The sequence below is a fragment of the Melozone crissalis genome, unplaced genomic scaffold (assembly GCF_028551555.1).
Source record: "Melozone crissalis strain CALT ecotype California unplaced genomic scaffold, PUWL_Pcris_2 ptg000224l_1, whole genome shotgun sequence".
Lineage (NCBI taxonomy): Eukaryota > Metazoa > Chordata > Aves > Passeriformes > Passerellidae > Melozone > Melozone crissalis.
Window position 1 is genome coordinate 947,300 of NW_026535987.1, and position 14,476 is coordinate 961,775.

Sequence of the window (14,476 nt, forward strand, 5' to 3'; positions counted from 1 at the left end):
TAGAACACGATGGGAGATGTTTTCAGTGCTGGCACAGTTTCTCCTTGCCAGACAGAGTGGAAAAGCTTTTTGCTAAGATGTAGACGAGAAGAGAGGCTAAAGATGAAGGTACGGTGCTCTGCAGAGCTAAGCACAGCTCCCGAGCCTCTTTCGGCAGAAGACACACACTGCAGAGCAGTGTGAGCGGCAGAATCGTCTTAGCGCGAAGAAGCAGCTTCTTCGTCTCCGGGAGCCGGAGAGAGCGGCAACTTCGCAAAGGTGATGAAACAAGCTGTACAACACTGCGATTGTGTGCGCAGCTTGCCAAGTGAGGAAACAGTACCTGACCACTCTCCTGCCTTTTCTATTCACATGAACATTCGATTGCAAGCTGTTTTGGACAACTTTGTTTCTCTTCTTGCAAAACATTCGGCAGACCTCCGTGCAGGTTCTAGAACACGATGGGAGATGTTTTCTGTGCTGGCACAGTTTCTCCTTGCCAGACAGAGTGGAAAAGCTTTTTGCTAAGATGTAGACGAGAAGGGGGGCTAAAGATGAAGGTACGGTGCTCTGCAGAGCTAAGCACAGTTCCCGGGCCTCTTTCGGCAGAAGACACACACGGCAGAGCACTGTGAGCGGCAGAATCGTCTTTGTGCGAAGAAGCAGCTTCTTCGTCTCCGGGAGCCGGAGAGAGCGGCAACTTCGCAAAGGTGATGAAACAATCTGTACAACACTGCAATTGTGTGCGCAGCTTGCCAACTGAGAGAAAACAGTACCTGACCACTCTCCTGCCATTTCTATTCACATGAACATTCGATTGCAAGCTGTTTTGGACAACTTTGTTTCTCTTCTTGCAAAACATTCGGCAGACCTCCGTGCAGCTTCTAGAACACGATGGGAGATGTTTTCTGTGCTGGCACAGTTTCTCCTTGCCAGACAGAGTGGAAAAGCTTTTTGCTAAGATGTAGACGAGAAGGGGGGCTAAAGATGAAGTACGGTGCTCTGCAGAGCTAAGCACTGCTCCCGGGCCTCTTTCGGCAGAAGACTCACACGGCAGAGCCCTGTGAGGGGCAGAATCTTCTTTGCGCGAAGAAGCAGCTTCTTCGTCTCCGGGAGCCGGAGAGAGCGGCAACTTCACAAAGGTGATGAAACAAGCTGTACAACACTGCGATTGTGTGGGCAGCTTGCCAACTGAGAGAAAACAGTACCTGACCACTCTCCTGCCTTTTCTATTCACTTGAACTTTCGATTGCAAGCTGTTTTGGACAACTTTGTTTCTCTTCTTGCAAAACATACGGCAGACATCCGTGCAGCCTCTAGAACACGATGGGAGATGTTTTCTGTGCTGGCACAGTTTCTCCTTGCCAGACAGAGTGGAAAAGCTTTTTGCTAAGATGTAGACGAGAAGAGAGGCTAAAGATGAAGGTACGGTGCTCTGCAGAGCTAAGCACAGCTCCCGGGCCTCTTTCGGCAGAAGGCGCACACCGCAGAGCACTGTGAGCGGCAGAATCGTCTTTGCGCGAAGAAGCAGCTTCTTCGTCTCCGGGAGCCGGAGAGAGCGGCAACTTCGCAAAGGTGATGAAACAAGCTGTACAACACTGCGATTGTGTGCGCAGCTTGCCAACTGCGGGTAAACTGTACTTGACCACTCTCCTGCCTTTTCTATTCACATGAATATTCGATTGCAAGCTGTTTTGGACAACTTTCTTTCTCTTCTTGCAAAACACTCGGCAGACCTCCGTGCAGCCTCTAGAACACGATGGGAGATGTTTTCTGTGCTGGCACAGTTTCTCCTTGCCAGACAGAGTGGAAAAGCTTTTTGCTAAGATGTAGACAAGAAGAGAGGCTAAAGACGAAGGTACGGAGCTCTGCAGAGCTAAGCACAGCTCCCGGGCCTCTTTCGGCAGAAGGCGCACACCGCAGAGCACTATGAGCGGCAGAATCATCTTTGTGCGAAGAAGCAGCTTCTTCGTCTCCGGGAGCCGGAGAGAGCGGCAACTTCGCAAAGGTGATGAAACAAGCTGTACAACACTGCGATTGTGTGCGCAGCTTGAAAACTGAGAGAAAACAGTACCTGACCACTCTCCTGCCTTTTGTAATCACATGAACATTCGATTGCAAGCTGTTTTGGACAACATTCTTTCTCTTCTTGCAAAACACTCGGCAGACTTCCGTGCAGCCTCTAGAACACGATGGGAGATGTTTTCTGTGCTGGCACAGTTTCTCCTTGCCAGACAGAGTGGAAAAGCTTTTTGCTAAGATGTAGACGAGAAGAGAGGCTAAAGATGAAGGTACGGTGCTCTGCAGAGCTAAGCACAGCTCCCGGGCCTCTTTCGGCAGATGACAAACACTGCAGAGCACTGTGAGCGGCAGAATCGTCTTTGCGCGAAGAAGCAGCTTCTTCGTCTCCGGGAGCCGGAGAGAGCGGCAACTTCGCAAAGGTGATGAAACAAGCTGTACAACACTGCGATTGTGTGCGCAGCTTGCCAACTGAGAGAAAACTGTACCTGACCACTCTCCTGCCTTTTCTATTCACATGAACATTCGATTGCAAGCTGTTTTGGACAACTTTCTTTCTCTTCTTGCAAAACACTCGGCAGACCTCCGTGCAGCCTCTAGAACACGATGGGAGATGTTTTCTGTGCTGGCACAGTTTCTCCTTGCCAGACAGAGTGGAAAAGCTTTTTGCTAAGATGTAGACGAGAAGAGAGGCTAAAGACAAAGGTACGGTGCTCTGCAGAGCTAAGCACAGCTCCCGGACCTCTTTCGGATGAAGACGCACACCGCAGTGCACTATGAGCGGCAGAATCGTCTTTGCGCGAAGAAGCAGCTTCTTCGTCTCCGGGAGCCGAAGAGAGCGGCAGCTTCGCAAAGGTGATGAAACAAGCTGTACAACACTGCGATTGTGTGCGCAGCTTGCCAACTGAGAGAAAACAGTACCTGACCACTCTCCTGCCTTTTGTAATCACATGAACACTCGATTGCAGGCTGTTTTGGACAACTTTCTTTCTCTTCTTGCAAAACACTCGGCAGACCTACGTGCAGCCTCTAGAACACGATGGGAGATGTTTTCTGTGCTGGCACAGTTTCTCCTTGCCAGACAGAGTGGAAAAGCTTTTTGCTAAGATGTAGACGAGAAGAGAGGCTAAAGACGAAGGTACGGTGCTCTGCAGAGCTAAGCACAGCTCCCGGGCCTCTTTCGGCCGAACACACACACTGCAGAGCACTGTGAGCGGCAGAAACATCTTTGCGCGAAGAAGCAGCTTCTTCGTCTCCGGGAGCCGGAGAGAGCGGCAACTTCGCAAAGGTGATGAAACAAGCTGTACAACACTGCGATTGTGTGCGCAGCTTGCCAACTGAGAGAAAACTGTACCTGACCACTCTCCTGCCTTTTGTAATCACATGAACATTCGATTGCAAGCTGTTTTGGACAACATTCTTTCTCTTCTTGCAAAACACTCGGCAGACCTCCGTGCAGCCTCTAGAACAAGATGGGAGATGTTTTTTCTGCTGGCACAGTTTCTCCTTGCCAGACAGAGTGGAAAAGCTTTTTGCTAAGATGTAGACGAGAAGGGAGGCTAAAGATGAAGTACGGAGCTCTGCAGAGCTAAGCACAGCTCCCGGGCCTCTTTCTGCAGAAGACACACACGGCAGAGCACTGTGAGGGGCAGAATCGTCTTTGCGCGAAGAAGCAGCTTCTTCGTCTCCGGGAGCCGGAGAGAGCGGCAACTTCGCAAAGGTGATGAAACAAGCTGTACAACACTGCGATTGTGTGCGCAGCTTGCCAACTGAGAGAAAACAGTACCTGACCAATCTCCTCCCTTTTCTATTCACTTGAACATTCGATTGCAAGCTGTTTTGGACAACTTTCTTTCTCTTCTTGCAAAACACTCGGCAGACCTCCGTGCAGCCTCTAGAACACGATGGGAGATGTTTTCTGTGCTGGCACAGTTTCTCCTTGCCAGACAGAGTGGAAAAGCTTTTTGCTAAGATGTAGACGAGAAGAGAGGCTAAAGACGAAGGTACGGTGCTCTGCAGAGCTAAGCACAGCTCCCGGGCCTCTTTCGGCAGAAGGCGCACACCGCAGAGCACTATGAGCGGCAGAATCATCTTTGCGCGAAGAAGCAGCTTCTTCGTCTCCGGGAGCCGGAGAGAGCGGCAACTTCGCAAAGGTGATGAAACAAGCTGTACAACACTGCGATTGTGTGCGCAGCTTGCCAACTGAGAGAAAACAGTATCTGACCACTCTCCTGCCTTTTGTAATCACATGAACATGCGATTGCAGGCTGTTGTGGACAACATTCTTTCTCTTCTTGCAAAACACTCGGCAGACCTCCGTGCAGCCTCTAGAACACGATGGGAGATGTTTTCTGTGCTGGCACAGTTTCTCCTTGCCAGACAGAGTGGAAAAGCTTTTTGCTAAGATGTAGACGAGAAGAGAGTCTAAAGATGAAGGTACGGTGCTCTGCAGAGCTAAGCACACCTCCCGGGCCTCTTTCGGCAGAAGGCGCACACCGCAGAGCACTGTGAGCGGCAGAATCGTCTTTGCGCGAAGAAGCAGCTTCTTCGTCTCCGGGAGCCGGAGAGAGCGGCAACTTCGCAAAGGTGATGAAACAAGCTGTACAACACTGCGATTGTGTGCGCAGCTTGCCAACTGAGAGAAAACTGTACCTGACCACTCTCCTGCCTTTTGTAATCACAGGAACATCCGATTGCAGGCTGTTTTGGACAACTTTCTTTCTCTTCTTGCAAAATATTCGGCAGACCTCCGTGCAGCCTCCAGAACACGATGGGAGATGTTTTTTGTGCTGGCAAAGTTTCTCCTTGCCAGACAGAGTGGAAAAGCTTTTTACTAAGATGTAGACGAGAAGGGAGGCTAAAGATGAAGTACGGTGCTCTGCAGAGCTAAGCACAGCTCCCGGGCCTCTTTCGGCAGAAGACACACACGGCAGAGCACTGTGAGGGGCAGAATCGTCTTTGCGCGAAGAAGCAGATTCTTCGTCTCCGGGAGCCGGAGAGAGCGGCAACTTCGCAAAGGTGATGAAACAACTGTACAACACTGCGATTGTGTGGGCAGCTTGCCAAGTGAGAGAAAACAGTACCTGACCACTCTCCTGCCTTTTCTATTCACTTGAAAATTCGATTGCAACCTGTTTTGGACAACTTTCTTTCTCTTCTTGCAAAACAATCGGCAGACCTCCGTGCAGCCTCTAGAACACGATGGGAGATGTTTTCTGTGCTGGCACAGTTTCTCCTTGCCAGACAGAGTGGAAAAGCTTTTTGCTAAGATGTAGACGAGAAGAGAGGCTAAAGATGAAGGTACGGTGCTCTGCAGAGCTAAGCACAGCTCCCGGGCCTCTTTCGGCAGAAGACACACACTGCAGAGCAGTGTGAGCGGCAGAATCGTCTTAGCGCGAAGAAGCAGCTTCTTCGTCTCCGGGAGCCGGAGAGAGCGGCAACTTCGCAAAGGTGATGAAACAAGCTGTACAACACTGCGATTGTGTGCGCAGCTTGCCAAGTGAGGAAACAGTACCTGACCACTCTCCTGCCTTTTCTATTCACATGAACATTCGATTGCAAGCTGTTTTGGACAACTTTGTTTCTCTTCTTGCAAAACATTCGGCAGACCTCCGTGCAGGTTCTAGAACACGATGGGAGATGTTTTCTGTGCTGGCACAGTTTCTCCTTGCCAGACAGAGTGGAAAAGCTTTTTGCTAAGATGTAGACGAGAAGGGGGGCTAAAGATGAAGGTACGGTGCTCTGCAGAGCTAAGCACAGTTCCCGGGCCTCTTTCGGCAGAAGACACACACGGCAGAGCACTGTGAGCGGCAGAATCGTCTTTGTGCGAAGAAGCAGCTTCTTCGTCTCCGGGAGCCGGAGAGAGCGGCAACTTCGCAAAGGTGATGAAACAATCTGTACAACACTGCAATTGTGTGCGCAGCTTGCCAACTGAGAGAAAACAGTACCTGACCACTCTCCTGCCTTTTCTATTCACATGAACATTCGATTGCAAGCTGTTTTGGACAACTTTGTTTCTCTTCTTGCAAAACATTCGGCAGACCTCCGTGCAGCTTCTAGAACACGATGGGAGATGTTTTCTGTGCTGGCACAGTTTCTCCTTGCCAGACAGAGTGGAAAAGCTTTTTGCTAAGATGTAGACGAGAAGGGGGGCTAAAGATGAAGTACGGTGCTCTGCAGAGCTAAGCACTGCTCCCGGGCCTCTTTCGGCAGAAGACTCACACGGCAGAGCCCTGTGAGGGGCAGAATCTTCTTTGCGCGAAGAAGCAGCTTCTTCGTCTCCGGGAGCCGGAGAGAGCGGCAACTTCACAAAGGTGATGAAACAAGCTGTACAACACTGCGATTGTGTGGGCAGCTTGCCAACTGAGAGAAAACAGTACCTGACCACTCTCCTGCCTTTTCTATTCACTTGAACTTTCGATTGCAAGCTGTTTTGGACAACTTTGTTTCTCTTCTTGCAAAACACTCGGCAGACATCCGTGCAGCCTCTAGAACACGATGGGAGATGTTTTCTGTGCTGGCACAGTTTCTCCTTGCCAGACAGAGTGGAAAAGCTTTTTGCTAAGATGTAGACGAGAAGAGAGGCTAAAGATGAAGGTACGGTGCTCTGCAGAGCTAAGCACAGCTCCCGGGCCTCTTTCGGCAGAAGGCGCACACCGCAGAGCACTGTGAGCGGCAGAATCGTCTTTGCGCGAAGAAGCAGCTTCTTCGTCTCCGGGAGCCGGAGAGAGCGGCAACTTCGCAAAGGTGATGAAACAAGCTGTACAACACTGCGATTGTGTGCGCAGCTTGCCAACTGAGGGTAAACTGTACTTGACCACTCTCCTGCCTTTCTATTCACATGAATATTCGATTGCAAGCTGTTTTGGACAACTTTCTTTCTCTTCTTGCAAAACACTCGGCAGACCTCCTTGCAGCCTCTAGAACACGATTGGAGATGCTTTCTGTGCTGGCACAGTTTCTCCTTGCCAGAGAGAGTGGAAAAGCTTTTTGCTAAGATGTAGACGAGAAGAGAGGCTAAAGACGAAGGTACGGTGCTCTGCAGAGCTAAACACAGCTCCCGGACCTCTTTCGGCTGAAGACGCACACCGCAGAGCACTGTGAGGGGCAGAATCGTCTTTGCGCGAAGAAGCAGCTTCTTCGTCTCCGGGAGCCGGAGAGAGCGGCAACTTCGCAAAGGTGATGAAACAAGCTGTACAACACTGCGATTGTGTGCGCAGCTTGCCAACTGAGAGAAAACAGTACCTGACCACTCTCCTGCCTTTTGTAATCACATGAACACTCGATTGCAGGCTGTTTTGGACAACTTTCTTTCTCTTCTTGCAAAACACTCGGCAGACCTCCGTGCAGCCTCTAGATCACGATGGGAGATGTTTTCTGTGCTGGCACAGTTTCTCCTTGCCAGACAGAGTGGAAAAGCTTTTTGCTAAGATGTAGACGAGAAGAGAGGCTAAAGACGAAGGTACGGTGCTCTGCAGAGCTAAGCACAGCTCCCGGGCCTCTTTCGGCAGAACACACACACTGCAGAGCACTGTGCGGCAGAATAATCTTTGCGCGAAGAAGCAGCTTCTTCGTCTCCGGGAGCCGGAGAGAGCGGCAACTTCGCAAAGGTGATGAAACAAGCTGTACAACACTGCGATTGTGTGCGCACCTTGCCAAGTGAGAGAAAACAGTACCTGACCACTCTCCTGCCTTTTGTAATCACATGAACATTCGATTGCAAGCTGTTTTGGACAACTTTCTTTCTCTTCTTGCAAAACACTCGGCAGACCTCCGTGCAGCCTCTAGAACACGATGGGAGATGTTTTTTGTGCTGGCACAGTTTCTCCTTGCCAGACAGAGTGGAAAAGCTTTTTGCTAAGATGTAGACGAGAAGGGAGGCTAAAGATGAAGTACGGAGCTCTGCAGAGCTAAGCACAGCTCCCGGGCCTCTTTCGGCAGAAGACACACACGGCAGAGCACTGTGAGGGGCAGAATCGTCTTTGCGCGAAGAAGCAGCTTCTTCGTCTCCGGGAGCCGGAGAGAGCGGCAACTTCGCAAAGGTGATGAAACAAGCTGTACAACACTGCGATTGTGTGGGCAGCTTGCCAACTGAGAGAAAACAGTACCTGACCACTCTCCTGCCTTTTCTATTCACTTGAACATTCGATTGCAAGCTGTTTTGGACAACTTTCTTTCTCTTCTTGCAAAACACTCGGCAGACCTCCGTGCAGCCTCTAGAACACGATGGGAGATGTTTTCTGTTCTGGCACAGTTTCTCCTTGCCAGACAGAGTGGAAAAGCTTTTTGCTAAGATGTAGACAAGAAGAGAGGCTAAAGACGAAGGTACGGAGCTCTGCAGAGCTAAGCACAGCTCCCGGGCCTCTTTCGGCAGAAGGCGCACACCGCAGAGCACTATGAGCGGCAGAATCATCTTTGTGCGAAGAAGCAGCTTCTTCGTCTCCGGGAGCCGGAGAGAGCGGCAACTTCGCAAAGGTGATGAAACAAGCTGTACAACACTGCGATTGTGTGCGCAGCTTGCCAACTGAGAGAAAACAGTACCTGACCACTCTCCTGCCTTTTGTAATCACATGAACATTCGATTGCAAGCTGTTTTGGACAACATTCTTTCTCTTCTTGCAAAACACTCGGCAGACCTCCGAGCAGCCTCTAGAACACGATGGGAGATGTTTTCTGTGCTGGCACAGTTTCTCCTTGCCAGACAGAGTGGAAAAGCTTTTTGCTAAGATGTAGACGAGAAGAGAGGCTAAAGATGAAGGTACGGTGCTCTGCAGAGCTAAGCACAGCTCCCGGGCCTCTTTCGGCAGAAGGCGCACACCGCAGAGCACTGTGAGCGGCAGAATCGTCTTTGCGCGAAGAAGCAGCTTCTTCGTCTCCGGGAGCCGGAGAGAGCGGCAACTTGGCAAAGGTGATGAAACAAGCTGTACAACACTGCGATTGTGTGCGCAGCTTGCCAACTGAGAGAAAACTGTACCTGACCACTCTCCTGCCTTTTCTATTCACATGAACATTCGATTGCAAGCTGTTTTGGACATCTTTCTTTCTCTTCTTGCAAAACACTCGGCAGACCTCCGTGCAGCCTCTAGAACACGATGGGAGATGTTTTCTGTGCTGGCACAGTTTCTCCTTGCCAGACAGAGTGGAAAAGCTTTTTGCTAAGATGTAGACGAGAAGAGAGGCTAAAGACGAAGATACGGTGCTCTGCAGAGCTAAGCACAGCTCCCGGACCTCTTTCGGATGAAGACGCACACCGCTGTGCACTATGAGCGGCAGAATCGTCTTTGCGCGAAGAAGCAGCTTCTTCGTCTCCGGGAGCCGGAGAGAGCGGCAACTTCGCAAAGGTGATGAAAAAGCTGTACAACACTGCGATTGTGTGCGCAGCTTGCCAAGTGAGAGAAAACAGTACCTGACCACTCTCCTGCCTTTTGTAATGACATGAACATTCGATTGCAAGCTGTTTTGGACAACTTTTTTCTCTTCTTGCAAAACACTCGGCAGACCTCCGTGCAGCCTCTAGAACACGATGGGAGATGTTTTCTGTGCTGGCACAGTTTCTCCTTGCCAGACAGAGTGGAAAACATTTGCTAAGATGTAGACGAGAAGAGAGGCTAAAGACAAAGGTACGGTGCTCTGCAGAGCTAAGCACAGCTCCCGGACCTCTTTCGGCAGAAGCCGCACACCGCAGAGCACTATGAGCGGCAGAATCGTCTTTGCGCGAAGAAGCAGCTTCTTCGTCTCCGGGAGCCGGAGAGAGCGGCAGCTTCGCAAAGGTGATGAAACGAGCTGTACAACACTGCGATTGTGTGCGCAGCTTGCCAAGTGAGAGAAAACAGTACCTGACCACTCTCCTGCCTTTGGTAATCACATGAACACTCGATTGCAGGCTGTTTTGGACAACTTTCTTTCTCTTCTTGCAAAACACTCGGCAGACCTCCGTGCAGCCTCTAGAACACGATGGGAGATGTTTTCTGTGCTGGCACAGTTTCTCCTTGCCAGACAGAGTGGAAAAGATTTTTGCTAAGATGTAGACGAGAAGAGAGGCTAAAGATGAAGGTACGGTGCTCTGCAGAGCTAAGCACAGCTGCCGGGCCTCTTTCGGCAGAAGGCGCACACCGCAGAGCACTGTGAGGGGCAGAATCGTCTTTGCGCGAAGAAGCAGCTTCTTCGTCTCCGGGAGCCGGAGAGAGCGGCAACTTCGCAAAGGTGATGAAACAAGCTGTACAACACTGCGATTGTGTGCGCAGCTTGCCAACTGAGAGAAAACAGTACCTGACCACTCTCCTGCCTTTTGTAATCACATGAACATTCGATTGCAAGCTGTTTTGGACAAGTTTTTTCTCTTCTTGCAAAACACTCGGCAGACCTCCGTGCAGCCTCTAGAACACGATGGGAGATGTTTTCTGTGCTGGCACAGTTTCTCCTTGCCAGACAGTGTGGAAAAGTTTTTGCTAAGATGTAGACGAGAAGAGAGGCTAAAGACAAAGGTACGGTGCTCTGCAGAGCTAAGCACAGCTCCCGGACCTCATTCGGCAGAAGCCGCACACCGCAGAGCACTATGAGCGGCAGAATCGTCTTTGCGCGAAGAAGCAGCTTCTTCGTCTCCGGGAGCCGGAGAGAGCGGCAGCTTCGCAAAGGTGATGAAACAAGCTGTACAACACTGCGATTGTGTGCGCAGCTTGCCAACTGACAGAAAAGAGTACCTGACCACTCTCCTGCCTTTTGTAATCACATGAACACTCGATTCCAGGCTGTTTTGGACAACTTTCTTTCTCTTCTTGCAAAACATTCGGCAGACCTCCGTGCAGCTTCTAGAACACGATGGGAGATGTTTTCTGTGCTGGCACAGTTTCTCCTTGCCAGACAGAGTGGAAAAGCTTTTTGCTAAGATGTAGACGAGAAGGGGGGCTAAAGATGAAGGTACGGGGCTCTGCAGAGCTAAGCACAGTTCCCGGGCCTCTTTCGGCAGAAGACACACACTGCAGAGCACTGTGAGGGGCAGAATCGTCTTTGTGCGAAGAAGCAGCTTCTTCGTCTCCGGGAGCCGGAGAGAGCGGCAACTTTGCAAAGGTGATGAAACAAGCTGTACAACACTGCGATTGTGTGCGCAGCTTGCCAACTGAGAGAAAACAGTACCTGACCACTCTCCTGCATTTTCTATTCACTTGAACATTCGATTGCAAGCTGTTTTGGACAACTTTCTTTCTCTTCTTGCAAAACACTCGGCAGACCTCCGTGCAGCCTCTAGAACATGATGGGAGATGTTTTCTGTGCTGGCACAGTTTCTCCTTGCCAGACAGAGTGGAAAAGCTTTTTGCTAAGATGTAGACGAGAAGAGAGGCTAAAGACGAAGGTACGGTGCTCTGCAGAGCTAAGCACAGCTCCCGGGCCTCTTTCGGCAGAAGGCGCACACCGCAGAGCACTATGAGCGGCAGAATAATCTTTGCGCGAAGAAGCAGCTTCTTCGTCTCCGGGAGCCGGAGAGAGCGGCAACTTCGCAAAGGTGATGAAACAAGCTGTACAACACTGCGATTGTGTGCGCAGCTTGCCAACTGAGAGAAAACAGTACCTGACCACTCTCCTGCCTTTTGTAATCACATGAACATTCGATTCCAAGCTGTTTTGGACAACTTTCTTTCTCTTCTTGCAAAACACTCGGCAGACCTCCGTGCAGCTTCTAGAACACGATGGGAGATGTTTTCTGTGCTGGCACAGTTTCTCCTTGCCAGACAGAGTGGAAAAGCTTTTTGCTAAGATGTAGACGAGAAGAGAGGCTAAAGACGAAGGTACGGTGCTCTGCAGAGCTAAGCACACCTCCCGGGCCTCTTTCGGCAGAAGACACACACAGCAGAGCACTGTGAGCGGCAGAATCGTCTTTGCGCGAAGAAGCAGCTTCTTCGTCTCCGGGAGCCGGAGAGAGCGGCAACTTCACAAAGGTGATGAAACAAGCTGTACAACACTGCGAATGTGTGCGCAGCTTGCCAACTGAGAGAAAACAGTACCCGACCACTCTCCTGCCTTTTCTATTCACATGAACATTCGATTGCAAGCTGTTTTGGACAACTTTGTTTCTCTTCTTGCAAAACATTCGGCAGACCTCCGTGCAGCCTCTAGAACACGATGGGAGATGTTTTCTGTGCTGGCACAGTTTCTCCTTGCCAGACAGAGTGGAAAAGCTTTTTGCTAAGATGTAGACGAGAAGGGGGGCTAAAGATGATGTACGGTGCTCTGCAGAGCTAAGCACAGCTCCCAGGCCTCTTTCGGCAGAAGGCGCACACCGCAGAGCACTGTGAGCGGCAGAATCGTCTTTGCGCGAAGAAGCAGCTTCTTCGTCTCCGGGAGCCGGAGAGAGCGGCAACAAGGCAAAGGTGATGAAACAAGCTGTACAACACTGCGATTGTGTGGGCAGCTTGCCAACTGAGAGAAAACTGTACCTGACCACTCTCCTGCCTTTTATATTCACATGAACATTCGATTGCAAGCTGTTTTGGACAACTTTTTTCTCTTCTTGCAAAACACTCGGCAGACCTCCGTGCAGCCTCTAGAACACGATGGGAGATGTTTTCTGTGCTGGCACAGTTTCTCCTTGCCAGACAGAGTGGAAAAGCTTTTTGCTAAGATGTAGACGAGAAGAGAGGCTAAAGACGAAGGTACGGTGCTCTGGAGAGCTAAGCACAGCTCCCGGACCTCTTTCGGCTGAAGACTCACACCGCAGAGCACTGTGAGGGGCAGAATCGTCTTTGCGCGAAGAAGCAGCTTCTTCGTCTCCGGGAGCCGGAGAGAGCGGCAACTTCGCAAAGGTGATGAAACAAGCTGTACAACACTGCGATTGTGTGCGCAGCTTGCAAACTGAGAGAAAACAGTACCTGACCACTCTCCTGCCTTTTCTAACCACATGAACATTCGATTGCAAGCTGTTTTGGACAACATTCTTTCTCTTCTTGCAGAACACTCAGCAGACCTCCGTGCAGCCTCTAGAACACGATGGGAGATATTTTCTGTGCTGGCACATTTTCTCCTTGCCAGACAGAGTGGAAAAGCTTTTTGCTAAGATGTAGACGAGAAGAGAGGCTAAAGACGAAGGTACGGTGCTCTGCAGAGCTAAGCACCGCTCCAGGACCTCTTTCGGCAGAAGGCGCTCACCGCAGTGCACTATGAGCGGCAGAATCGTCTTTGCGCGAAGAAGCAGCTTCTTCGTCTCCGGGAGCCGGAGAGAGCGGCAACTTCGCAAAGGTGATGAAAAAGCTGTACAACACTGCGATTGTGTGCGCAGCTTGGCAAGTGAGAGAAAACAGTACCTGACCACTCTCCTGCCTTTTGTAATCACATGAACATTCGATTGCAAGCTGTTTTGGACAACATTCTTTCTCTTCTTGCAAAACACTCGGCAGACCTCCGTGCAGCCTCTAGAACACGATGGGAGATGTTTTCTGTGCTGGCACAGTTTCTCCTTGCCAGACAGAGTGGAAAATCTTTTTGCTAAGATGTAGTCGAGAAGGGAGGCTAAAGATGAAGTACGGTGCTCTGCAGAGCTAAGCACAGCTCCCGGGCCTCTTTCGGCAGAAGACACAGACGGCAGAGCACTGTGAGGGGCAGAATCGTCTTTGCGCGAAGAAGCAGCTTCTTCGTCTCCGGGAGCCGGAGAGAGCGGCAACTTCGCAAAGGTGATGAAACAAGCTGTACAACACTGCGATTGTGTGCGCAGCGTGCCAACTGAGAGAAAACAGTACCTGACCACTCTCCTGCCTTTTCTATTCACTTGAACATTCGATTGCAAGCTGTTTTGGACAACTTTCTTTCTCTTCTTGCAAAACACTCGGCAGACCTCCGTGCAGCCTCTAGAAAACGATGGGAGATGTTTTTTGTGCTGGCACAGTTTCTCCTTGCCAGACAGAGTGGAAAAGCTTTTTGCTAAGATGTAGACGAGAAGAGAGGCTAAAGACGAAGGTACGGTGCTCTGCAGAGCTAAGCACAGCTCCCGGGCCTCTTTCGGCAGAAGGCGCACACCGCAGAGCACTATGAGCGGCAGAAAAATCTTTGCGCGAAGAAGCAGCTTCTTCGTCTCCGGGAGCCGGAGAGAGCGGCAACTTCGCAAAGGTGATGAAACAAGCTGTACAACACTGCGATTGTGTGCGCAGCTTGCCAACTGAGAGAAAACAGTACCTGACCTCTCTCCTGCCTTTTGTAATCACATGAACATTCGATTGCAAGCTGTTTTGGACAACTTTCTTTCCCTTCTTGGAAAACACTCGGCAGACCTCCGTGCAGCCTCTAGAACACGATGGGAGATGTTTTCTGTGCTGGCACAGTTTCTCCTTGCCAGACAGAGTGGAAAAGCTTTTTGCTAAGATGTAGACGAGAAGAGAGGCTAAAGATGAAGGTACGGTGCTCTGCAGAGCTATGCACAGCTGCCGGGCCTCTTTCGGCAGAAGGCGCACACCGCAGAGCACTGTGAGCGGCAGAATCGTCTTTGCGCGAAGAA